Genomic DNA, 13,710 nt, shown 5'->3' on the forward strand with positions numbered 1-13,710 from the left:
GTGAAAGGATGTGATACAAATGAATGTGGATGTGAATGATGAAAGACCCCTCCGCGCAACGAATTCAGGGGTGCTAGCAGCAGAAGTAGCACTTCCTGCGTGGGGCAGGGTCCCTCACTCAGGGCCTTGCCCCCCATAGATATCCGGACAAGAGACTAATCCCTCGGTTCTTCCAAAACCGAACACAGAAAAACTTCCCTTGCCGAGAAAGCACGGGTGATTCCTCCAGGATGTGTTTTTGTCTAACGTAGTCAAGAGCCTTAACTAACTGAATTGATCTGACCGAACCCGTAAGTATCATAGTCAGATCAAGGAAAAGACTTGCACTTGGATCATAGAGACCAATGCTTTTTTCCTCATTGAGAGACACAGCCATTGATTCTTTTCTATAGAACAAATTTTTATCTGGGATTTACTTCATCTATCGTACCATAACAAAATTGAGTCTCACTTTAGGGATCCATCAGTCCAGCAGTCTAACCCCATCCAGCCCCGTGGGTTAGCCAACCGCCCAACCACTGTAGTGATGGGATCCATTGAAGAATTTGATTAGGTTTTGTCCCGAGTACCAGGGAAAAAAGTTCCCAAGCCCCCTAGCCGGATATTCATGCAAACTTAAAACTAGTCACACCACTTACACACCCAATATGAAATTGCCTTTTTCACAGATTCAGGTGTCTTTAAAACAATCATTTAATGAAACTATAGTATCACTGATCATAATCCTCCAAAATATCCGGCTGAATCCTAATTTCCACAATTTTTCCTTCATCGGAATACCTATGGCATCATTTAATGAAACTATAGTATCACTGATCATAATCCTCCAAAATATCCGGTTGAATCCTAATTTCCAATTTTTCCTTCATCGGAGTACCTATGGCATCATTGGCAACCAGAACGCTCACCACCTGTCCACTCAGGGGCCTTTTCGATAGTTCCTAGCTCATAGTATCCAGCAATATATTCACTTATAAAAATCAAAATGGAGTCTCCATTGAAGATCAGCAAGATCGACCAATAGATCCATATAAGAGAGCCATGCGCACATCTGTTGAAGATCAGCAAGATCGACCAACAGATCCATATAAGAGAGCCATGCGCACATCTTTTGAGGACCAGCAAGGTCAATCAACCAAATCCATGCCCGACTTCAGAAAACAACTCTTACTCCTTGTTCCAATATCTTCCACGATGCACGTGTGGGTATCTTCGGCAACCCAAAGCCCGTCGAGCACCGTATGGTCAGCACCCTCTAGGATCCTTTGCAGGTCACCTAGAGCTTCACTCATAGGCCGCTTCCTTGGTCCCTCATCCACCGTACCGAAAGCTCACCATTTAAATCGAACCGAGGCTGGTCAAGACCTCGACCGACCTCGCTACGTGAGACGTCCTCCGTTGACTCTTCGTCAGCTGTTGCAACTTTAACAGATAGGTCTCCACCACGACCTCATTCACAAGATGGTCAAAATGCTTCCCCAGCATTTTTGACATAAAATAGTCATTTAAAAATAGGTCATAAATACAATTTCTATAACGAACTCTCGTCTTTCCATATTGTTTCACATCAATCCTCATTTATTTCATATGTATTCCCATTCTCATCACATCATTTTCCATCTCATCACATCTTTTCTCATTTATCTGCATCAGATCTCATCCACTCACATCTACCCATATCCACATCTCATCACATCATATTCATTCCCATCATACATCACATCTATCTCCATTTACATCACATCACATTCATTCATATCCATCACATTCGTTCGTTCATATCCACCACATACATTCTCATAACCATCCCATCACATACATTCTATCCACATTATATCACATCACTTCTATCCACATCATATCTCATTCATACACATCTCATCTCATTCATCCACATCCATCCAATTGTTCTCATGTATGACTACTCACATCTATCCATACATTCATATCTATCACTTCACATCCACATATATTCATGTCACATCACATCTCTTTACATCACATCCCATTCTTTCACATACTCATTCACATCCATTCTTCACATACACAATCACATCCATTCTTTCACATACTCATTCACATCCATTCTTCACATACACATCCATATCCATTCTTCACATACACATTCGCATCCATTCTTTCACATACACATTCATATCCATTCTTCACATACACATTCGCATCCATTCTTTCACATACTCATTCACATCCATTTTCATCACATACACATTCATATCCATTCTTCACACACATTCACATCCATTCTTTCACATACTCATTCACATCCATTTTCATCAGATACACATTTATATCCATTCTTTCATATACACATTCACACCCATTCTTTCACATACACATTCACATCCATTCTTTCACATACTCATTTACATCCATTCTTTTCACATACACATTCACATCCATTCTTTCACATATATACTCATTCACATCCATTCTTCACATACACATTCACATCCATTTTCATAACATACTCATTCATATCCATTCTTCACATACTCATTCACATCCATTCTTTCACATACTCATTCACATCCATTATTTCGCATACTCATTCACATCCATTTTTTCACATACTCATTCACATATATTCTTCAATTACACATTCACATCCATTTTCATCACATATCATCCACTCACATCCCATATCATTCATTTACATCCTAATTCACATGATTTTTCATCTCATCCATTCATTCACATCTCATTACATCCATCCATTCATTCACATCTATCTGATTCACATTGCATCTCATCACATCTCTTCACACATCACATTACATCCATCCATTCATTCACATCTATCTGATTCACATCGCATCTCATCACATCTATTCACATCACATCTCATCACCTCTATTCACATCACATCCATCCATCCATTCATTCACATCTATCTGATTCACATCACATCTCATCACATCTATTCACATCCCATCCCATCCATCCATTCATTCACATCTATCTTATTCACATCACATCCCATCCATCCATTCATTCACATCTATCTGATTCACATCACATCTCATCACATCTCATCACATCTCTTCACATCTATTCACATCACACATCTATTCACATCACATCATCCATCCATTCATTCACATTTCTCTGATTCACATCACATCTATTCACCTCACATCTCATCACCTCTATTCACATCTATTCATAGAATTTAAGAGAATTCTAATTTTGATATAAAAATTGTTTACGCATCTATTTATGCATAAAAATCAATTTTAATGAGAATAACACTTTTGAAATTAAAATTCCTTTATGCATCTTTTTATGCATAAAAATCAATTTTAATGAGAATAACACTTTTGAAATAAAAATAATTCCTTTATGCATCTTTCTATGCGTAAAAAATAATTTTAATGAGAATAACACTTTTGAAATAAAAGTAATTCCTTTATGCATCTTTCTATGCATAAAAATCAATTTTAATGAGAATAACACTTTTGAAATAAAAATAATTCCTTTATGCATCTTTCTTTGCATAAAAATAATTAATATCAGTGATATTCATGCATATTCATAGGTGAATATGTACATGGAGTAATCAGAATATTTCTTTTAGATGCAAAAATGGTGGGAATTACTCTTTGGAATAACATTAAAATAAACTTTCTTTTTCACAAAATTCTGGAAAAATTTGCCATAACTGCCTTAGTATGGCTAACCATTTCTCATTTTTATCATTCTTCAATTGACTTAAATTAACCCAAATTAGATTCATAGAACTCTAATCTACACAATTTTCTAAATTTAAGAGAGTAAACAATAAGAAGAGTTTAATTAATCTTTTAGTTAATCTTTCTTAGAATTAAGAAAGGCTGGAATGTAAAGAAGAGAAGGAAGTGGCCTTTTCATCAAGGCATAGCATTTGAATTTAATTCAATTTACTACAAAACATAAAAATATGTGACTGACAATTAAGAATATGTAACTTAATCCATTTATATCAATTAAGACTCATCCAAAGAAAATTCCAAATTTATGCAAACAAAACAAAGATGAAATATTTAGTGTCTACCCTTGAATTGCTTTATTATTGACAAAACAACGATGCAATATTTAGTCTCTACCCTTGAATCCCTCTATTATTAACAATATCATTTGATTAAGGCTTTCCTAGAATTCTCTCAATGTCCTTGCATAAGGTATGATAAAGAAGAGGTTAGAAAAAAAGTAGCTATATTGTATCTTACTCGCTAATTAATATGTGGGAACATGGAATCACCAAAATAATCCATCACATCAAATAGAGGTAGTTAATAAAGCTTCAATAAGAGTAGTCACATACTAGAAGAATATCCTTCAAGAAGAATATTCTAGTCCATATTTACACATTTTGGACGCTTTCTGTAGCTTGGATGCATTACATCTATGAGAGGGATAGCATGTCGTATTACTCCACATTGGATGGAAACAACTCCAACCTAGGACCATGGAAATAATGGTGAAATGTTAGAAACATGGTTCATTAGCTTTTTCAACTTGTGAGCATGGAAATAATGGAGATGTTTAGAAACATGATTCATTACTATATTAGATTTTATTAATTAAAGTCTTCAAAATACAAGTAGAAGACATACGTACCCAAGATACAGAGAAGTCACATTATCTTCTTGGGTTGATTTTGGAGATTCTTGGGTTGATTTAGCAACTACTATTTCTATAGAGTGGGTGGAGGATAAGTTGTCACTTGAACACTCTTGGATGGTATGAGTGCTCAAACCCAATAAGGGAACATTGTCCCTTATAGAAATAGCCTTGGAAAGCTACATATGTCAATAGAACCTTCATAAGATCACCTAAGTTTCTTCATCACACAACTTTGTTAAACAGTGAATCATAACTTCTTACCTCTAGTTTGAGAAGATTGTTTTCTTCTTGAAGAAGGGCTTCCTACAGTCAAAAATTCAAAAACAAAAATGCAACACACTACACAAATTACTTTCAAGATTTTTAACAAAATCCACATCTTTACTAAATTTCAAGATCTTCAACAAATTCTACATGATGTTGAAGCTCTCACAACCAACCACATTGACTCACCCACTCATGTCACTTAAGTCACACATTCAAATCATGATGTTGAAGCTCTCACAACCAACCAACCACATTGACTCACCCACTCATGTCACTTAAGTCACACATTCAAATCATGTTCATTATGGGAAATTATTAGAATCCCATGCACTTTCCTAAAATCTCATCCACTTCATACCTCTAATGCATGCCTAGTCATGCGCTCATTGTCTTGCCACAATAGTTTGGTATTGGGAACATTAAAAGTATTATAGGCACCATTTTCTCACGTAGATAAAGCAAAATAGAAATGAAATACACAAACTTATTTGAGACAAGAGCTTCTGAGGGTATGGTAATTCCTACTCAAAAAATTATGGTGCATATAGAGTTTTTAGTGGGTATGCTATGGCACATCAGTCTTATAGTATGCTAACTCCTCATAAGGTAGTAATTGGTTGTTGTCATGATCCTAGCCACTTTGCAAGGTAATGCCTTAGGTGGGTATCAAGCTACTCTAAGAACTACAAGAGATAAGCTAATGACAAGTGTTTCTATGTTCATGTCTATGGGCAACATTCTAAGGGCATGCTAGTCCTTAGCTTAAAACATGATATAAATACTCAAAGTTGTTTTCCAACACTAGAATATTAGGGCCCCTATATGCTACAATATAGAGTAAGTATTCCAAGGAAGATATGATTTACACTAGATCTGCCCAATCGAGAGAAGAAGGGGATCAAGTGGTCAACCAAAAAGAGCCTTACCTAGAGGTGCAAGGGGAAATACCATCAACCTCTAAAGGAGTTGGGGAATACCCAAATGCTAAAGAGGAGATAAGAAAGCTCGAAGATGCCATGGTCTTATTAGAAGAATGTCAACAGCTTCATGAAGCCAAGTTAAGGGCTAACTAGGTCAGGAATACAATGTATCCAAGAAACAAGCCAACACGGGAAAGAGAATTGGACGTACCTACTCCAATTCCAGAAGAGATGGAAGAGGGATCTCAAGGGAGCATAATGTCAAGAATGTTTGAGGAAGATGCGCAGGGTGAGTCCATCCATTCATTCCCTAGGGATGGATATGAGACACATACATGTAAGTAACCCTCAATTACTAGAGAACCCAGAGACATAGGAAGCCTCATGGCTGTACTATCCACATTTGTGCAAATGCCATTGAGACAATTGCTACGCAGTTCACCAACATTATAAGAAGACATAAAGGAATGGATAGAAGGTGGAATAAGGCTAGCCCACACTACAGAGGATGTTCTATCACCTCTGGCAAAAAGAACCCTAAAACACACAAGGGAAAGAATAACCAAAGTCGTCAAGATACCAGTTAATCAATTGGGGAGTTATTACAAAAGTGAGGACACTAATGCTAAACTGGGGAAAACTTGATCTAAAAAGAGAAGATCTAATCGTTAAAATGGCTGACGGAACATTCTCAAGACCCATTGGGCTTTTGGAGACTGTGAAACTCAAACTTTTTACGTTTTGCTACCATCATACATTTGTAGGACTTTCTGTGCCAACCAGACTCATATGAGACCCTTCGTGAGGGAATCCAAATTGGTGCATGATTGGGCATTAGATCATGTGTATGTGCATAGGGATTTGCAAATTTTAAAGATAGATCTAAGAACGTGGAGAGCACACCCCATGGAAGGGTAACTGTTCGGTAATGATTTGGTCACAAACTGACGGACCACATTCGTACAAATATGCCAACCCACAGTGGAAAATTCCAAAGAGGAAAAGAAAACGAAAATGTGTGCATCACTTCCTCCTCCGGATTTCAGTGAAAATTGGATGCATGTGCTAGCTACCATAGATGTGATGCAACCCAGAGGGACCCATTATGTGGAATCTGGAAATGTTCCCACTACCTCTGTCTATATGGGCAATTGGCAAACCATTTATGAAGAAATAGAAAAGGATGCCTCTATCATAGAAGGGACTAGATCATAAGGCCGTACTAGCACCCAACGCCTCAGATGATGGCAAAAGTAGAAATGATATATTGCTCGACAAAATTCCCTATTACGAAGGAAACCCATGGATGCCTAGTGGCTAAGATACTTCCAAGCCACTAAAAGTACACAGTGAGTTTTCTAAGGATTGGGTTGAGGAAATGAGTAAGATATCCCTTGAAGGGAAACATACGGAGAAAGTCATCCTTCAAGAACCAGAAACACCTAAGCTTATGAAAACTAGGCATCGAAAACAAAACAAATCTTTGGCAAAAGCGGAGCGAGAGGCCAAGAAAATCATGGATAAAATAAAAAGTGAATAAACCAGACTTGCTTTTAGTACCAGACAACTTCAAAACCTACACTATTGAGAAACGGAAAGTGGTCCAACGACTGATGATAAAAAAGGGTCAAGGAAGATTGGATATCCACATCGGCCCTGCTAAAGTCAAGGAAGTTGATATTGCAGGACCACGAGAGGAAACCAAACCTGTTTATATTGCTAAGGACTTGACTACAGCTGAAGAAAATGAGCACGTTACTCTCCTTGAGGAATTTAAGGATTGTTTCGCCTGGAACTACAACGAAATGAAGGGTGTACCACCTGAGGTGGTGCAACATATGATCCCAATGATGGAAAGATCAAGACCCCAACCAGGCACAAACCATACCATATGAATCCTAAATATGTAGCAATTGTAAAGGAGGAAATTTATACTCATTGCTGTAGATTTCATCTATGAGATAGAACATACATATTGGTTGTTTTACTAATTGTAATAGTGCCAAAAAAGAATGAGAAACTTAGGGGATGTGTCGATCTTAAAAGGTCAACGCAGCTACTAGGAGGGACCATTATCAATTGCCCCATACACAACATGTTTTGGAGAGAGTTGCTGGTGAAGAAGCTTACAGCTTATTGGACGGATTTTTAGGCTACAATTAGGTGTTTATAGCACCAGAAGACCAGCATAAGACAACTTTCAATACAATGTGAGGGATGTTTGCATACAAAGTAATGCCTTTTGGTTTCACCAATGCCCCAAGAACATTCCAACGATCGATGTGCATAGCCTTCAAAGACTGCTTGCAGAAGTGGTTGGAGGTATTCATTGATCTGTGTGCACACTCTCGATGGGCATACCATCTAGCTTACTTAAGGAAGGTGTTTGAGCGATGTTCATTATATCGTATATCCCTAAACCCTTTAAAGTGCTAGTTTTGGGTCAAACATGGTGTGATATTGGGACACATTAACTCAAAGAACGCTATATCCACGAATGACAGCAAGGTCAAATTGATCTTGGAACTGGCACCACCCACTAATTACAAAGTTGTGTAATGGTTTATGGACCACGTTGGGTATTACCGCCGCTTCATAATTTTCTATGCTAAAATTTCCAGGCCATTGTACAAGCTACTAAGTTTCTTTGAATGGACTGAGGAATTCCAGGAAGCATATGATCTATTGAAGGAGGCATTATCTAGAGCGCCAATTCTAAGACCCTCCAATTGGGACTTCATATTTCATGTGCATATCGATGCATCAAACTTTGCTATTGGATGTGTACTAGTACAACTGTTAATCCCATTTTGGATTAGCAACTATGCTCCTCCAATTGAGAACATTAATAAGTGTCATGAAACGGCACTATAAAAGTTTTACATTATGAGATATTGGTCACCCAAGGCCTAGTTAAGTACGTTTTGGGTGCCCAAGTGTGAATAAGGGCCAAATGTATATAAGGCATTTTCTCATAATCAAAAGACACAATCCCCCTTTGTGCTATAGAGAGCTCTTCTTTGTGTCTTGAGAGAGATTGAGAGAGAAAGCATTCTAGCATTGTGCCTCTTCTATGCTTGTATGATTCATGCTTATCTGGGAGAGTGAGATAGAGTGATTTCCTTATGGGGGATGGTGTGAGCGACTCTACGCTGATAGTGTGGAGGTGGAGCATGGAGGTTTCGAGCTTAAGAAGTGAGCTTGGAGGCCTCAAGGGACTCAAGTTTGAAGCATTGGTAAGTGCCCTATGATGGTTGTGTTCTATTGCTCATTCTTTAGGTGAATGCATTGAGTTCCCTCTTAGAGGTGTGGTAGCCCATAACATTTTTGGCACCGTTAGGGAAACACCTTTGTTTCTTCCTTTCTCTTGGATTTTTAGCTCCCATTGCATAAGATTCATGATTTCCTTTGCATTCTGGTAGTGCATTGTGTAGGAAATGAATGGATAAGAAATGTGTGGGAGTAAAAAATTATGTGAAATTGGTTGTGTTTGTTGTGTATATGTGTGGTGGAGTGGTCTTAGAATAGAGCTTCACTGTTTTTTCTAGTTAATTTTTATATTTGTATCATTGGAAGCATCAACCATGAATAAGCAGGTTGGTGTTGTATTTTTCTTCTTTTCTAAAAATCCACAAAAATATAAAAACTAAGGAGCCATTGACTCTGCCTTGAACTTGTATTCCACTCCTTAGATGTGGCACAATCATTTTGGGAACGATTGGATAAGTATTTTGCACCCAAAATCATAATAGTTGATGCGGGAAGTTTCCATATGAAACTACAGAAAAATGTTCATGTTGTGAATCATTTTCTACAATTTCATGCTGCAAACTGCTCTCGACATCAATGTCATGATTAACACCACAAATCACAGGATCACCTTGCCAAAAATAGGTAACCTTATCTTGACACCTCTGACGCCACAAGGTCTGACAAAATCAAGAATCGTGAAGGTGCAGAAAATTGTTCAGACGTGAACTATTTCAGAACTCTTCACAGTGTGAACCATTTTTTGTTCACAACGTGAACCATTTTAGAAAACTTTCAAACCAGTGCTAGACTTGGTCTAAGACAAGAAGTGCCCATTCAAATGACAAATTCAAGGCTGTTGAACACCGGCACCCCCCGAATGAGACGGGACATGGAAAGTGCAACCAGGATGGGTCAGGTATTCTTCCCTATCTCAGAGGAAGTACAGCTAGATCTAAGAAGGATCAAGGTGAAACGACAGCTACGAGAGATGAGCTTAAGAAAACAAGAGATTGACACTCAAACTCGTTCAAAAATTCTATGGGGATGGAGACCCTATATCCAACATGTAGAGATTTTTTAATCCACATGTGAAACTTGCAGACCTGTTAGTGATGTGACAATGATTCATGCGTTCTCACTAACCCTGGAAGGGAAAGCACATCAGTGGCTCCAAACCCTCAAACCCAAGGATAAGGCTAACTTCACATGACTCAAGAATGTGTTTGTGCCCAGCTTTGCCAGAAGTGGTGATGACCAATGGAGCTCAGTGGCACAGCTGCACAATATCAAACAAAAGGAAATGGAGTCAATGAGAGACTATGTGTCTTGACTTAAGTACTTAAATTTAGGTGCAAACTACGCAAGAGGGTAACTGATGATCAGTATTTGCATTTCTTCCGGAGAGAGGTTAGAGACCACAAGATACTTGACTATCTGGTACTAGCTTGATAAACCACTCTAGATGCATGCTACAAAATGGAAATTGAATATGATGATAGTATGCTGGAATTTTCGCAACCTGAAGATGACATAATATCTTCACAACTATGACTTCTCATGTATCGAGTCACTAAGAAATTGGAACTCAAAGAAAGCAAGTTAGAAACATGACTGTGGACAGCTCAGGAATGCAATACTAGAGAAATTGAAGATAAAGGAGGGAAGAGAAACATCTAAGCATGGGCATAACCATCTTTACCCCCGCAGGGAATTGGTGTGGTGCTCTATGTGCAGATTGAATCACACTACCCCACTGAATGTCACAATTAAGAGCAAGGCCATTAGTCTATTATGCACACTATGTAAAATTAAGAAATCATGACACTTCAATGTGCAGATATCCAAGGTTCCAAACTATTGCACAGCTACCAACACCTAGAGCTCCATTGGCTTTACCACCACCACATGGATAGATCACTGCTGGTGCTACTGCAGGATAACCCTACTCTTCCTATTTACCTAGGGGGATGTTTCGGGTACAAGAAACTTCACCTCTACCACCACCAGTTCTACCACCACCACAGGCTAAAATCAATCAAGTATTGATTGAAGAGCCATAAGAAGATGTTGATATGGTACGTGAAGTAGAACTTAGCGGAGAGTGCTATGAGAAATTTCAAAGGTCACGTTTGAATTCTATGTCCTATAGAATAGCATGCCGGTACATGTGTTTTGAACCATGGTACAGTGGAAGTGCAAGGGCATGAACTTGAACATGAGGAGAGGACCACTACAATGTTTTGGCTGAGGAGAGCTACATGAAATTGATGAGTAACCAAACAAGAATATGGTTCATACTCAACAACCCCAACAAGTGACTGCTTTGCCAATGACATGCCAGTACTCACCTGTACTAAATGTGGTATTGATCATTTGATCAAGGATTTTCGTTGGATACATTGTATCTGTGACCCGGTTAGCCCTTAGCGTGGCTTCATAAAGCCGTTGACATTCTTCTACTACTAAGGCCTTGGCATCTTCGAGCTTTCTTATCTCCTCATCGGCATTGGGGTACTCACTGTCTCGGGGTTGAGGGTCGCTCGCTTTGCTCCTCTAGGTCCGGCTCTTTGTGGTTGATTCTTTGATCCCCTTCTTCTCTTGAATGGATGGATTCAGTATTGATCATATCTTCTTCGAATCCATCTTGGATTGTGACCCTTATGTCACCCTTGCCCACTTTTTTCACTCTTCTCTTGTGGCCAGTTTTGGAAATGGCCGTATCTACTCAGTTCTTCCCCTTGTCTCCCAATTGGGCTTGGGTGCATTTCAGGACATTGAGTGGTGTGATATTTCCAGGCTACACACTAATGGTTCAGATGGTGGCCTGATTATTAGTGAAAGTTGAACCACTTGCGCGATATGAGAAATGGTCAGCCATACAAAGGAGGTTATGGCAAAATTTTCAAGAATTTTGTGAAAAAGAAAGTTTGTTTTTATGTTATTCCAAAAGAGTAATTCCCACCATTTTTGCATCTAAAAGAAATATTCTAATTACTCCATGTACATATTCACCTATGAATATGCATGGATATCACTGATATTAATTATTAAATTTGATTCTATGCATAGAAAGATGCATAAAAGAATTTTTTTTATTATAAAAGTGTTATTGTTATTAAATTTGATTTCTATGCATAGAAAGATGCATAATGGAATTTTTTTTATAAAAGTGTTATTCTTATTAAATTTGATTTCTATGCATAGAAAGATTCATAAAAGGATTTTTTTATATATAATAGTGTTCTTCCCATTGAAGTTGATTTTTATGCATAAATAGATGCATAAAGAATTTTTAAATCAAAATTAGAATTCTCTTAAATTCTATGTTTGAATTCTATGAGTATTTGATAAATGAATAATTAAATACTGTAAGAGAGAAATTTCTATCGTTTTATATTCACACAGATTGAAAAAAAAAAGAAAATTCAAAAAATCTATTGAGAGCAAAATATTCAGATAAATAATTAATTTAGTCCTCATTGGAATTCGTAACTAATTTAAACATCAGTTAAGTGAATATTCAAAGAAAGAAATTCAATAAAATAGTAACTGAATTATCAAACCTTTTCAAGAAAGATAGTTCAGAAAAGATCTTAAATACACTCAAACCTCCCGCCAAATCTAAAACTAAGTTTGAGACCCTTCGAACTGATCTGTGGATTAGGGTTATAGAATTCGAGAAATTTTGGTATGAAATTTAGAATTCCGATCAAGAAGTTTTGGGGATACTGATTCAAGAAATACTCCTTGTATTCAAAAGAAAATCAAATTGAAAACTTGCTTAGAAACCCTGTTTTCTTAAAGGACTGTCTTACGCCAGAATGCTGGAGGGAGCATTTAGTATATGTTTTTCTAAAGGAAGTTCGATTGCAACAGCTCGCAGAGGGAGTGTTCAAAGGAAAGCTCACGCGGCAAAGCCTGCCCAGGTCTTGACCAGCCTTGATATGGTTAAAAAATGGTGCGCTTCCGGTATGATGGCCGAGGGTCCCTGAGTGAAGTGCCAAGACACCTAAGGAGGATCCTGGAGGGTCCTGACTAGGAGATGCACAGGCTCGCGATGTCTATGACACCCATGCGTATGTCGTTGAAGATATGTATGATGGACGAAATGATTATTGTAATCTGTTTACTGGATCTTGCTGTTGCTGACCAGTTGGTCTCAGCGGAGATTCCAAAGTGATACTATTTTTTTTTAGAAAACGAGGGGCTGGATAGAATTTTTGAGTTATGACATCTGTAACCAATAATTGTTTGTCAATGAATTATTTTTTATGTTAAAGTTTTAAAGAGGAGTGTGTGCGTATTTGTATTCAAAAGCAAAAGTTAAGAAAGGCATTCAATCACACGGGTAGGTGAGTAATTGTCTGGTTCTATCGATTCCAGTGGTTGGGTGGCTAACCCATGGGCCAGATGGGGTTAGGCTAGAATCAGTGGAGTTTTAATAAATTGAAATAATAGGAATACGCTTAGAATTCAAGTAGTTAAATAAAAACCTGAAGAATTTCTCAAATGAGTAGATCAATGGCTATGCCTGACTTTGGTTAGAAAAAAAAGCGTTGATTTCCTCAAATAATTAGATCAACAGCTGTGCCTGATTTCGGTTAGGAAAAAATTGATTTCTTCAAACTAAGTCAGTGATAGTTTTCCT

The 13,710-nt window shown here is 37.8% G+C and overlaps 1 long non-coding RNA gene across 1 annotated transcript; it reads right to left on the reverse strand.

Annotated features, from left to right (window-relative positions):
- Nucleotides 1-4,091: 4,091 nt before the first annotated feature.
- Nucleotides 4,092-4,927, reverse strand: LOC147626697 (uncharacterized). Its single transcript, XR_015268693.1, has 3 exons — nt 4,885-4,927; nt 4,618-4,799; nt 4,092-4,457 (listed from the first exon to the last, which is right to left on the reverse strand). It is a non-coding gene; the product is annotated as an uncharacterized LOC147626697 (long non-coding RNA).
- Nucleotides 4,928-13,710: the final 8,783 nt, after the last annotated feature.

The sequence above is a fragment of the Cibotium barometz genome, chromosome 22, assembly GCF_041138505.1.
Source record: "Cibotium barometz isolate CiBa-2024 chromosome 22, ASM4113850v1, whole genome shotgun sequence".
NCBI lineage: Eukaryota > Viridiplantae > Streptophyta > Polypodiopsida > Cyatheales > Cibotiaceae > Cibotium > Cibotium barometz.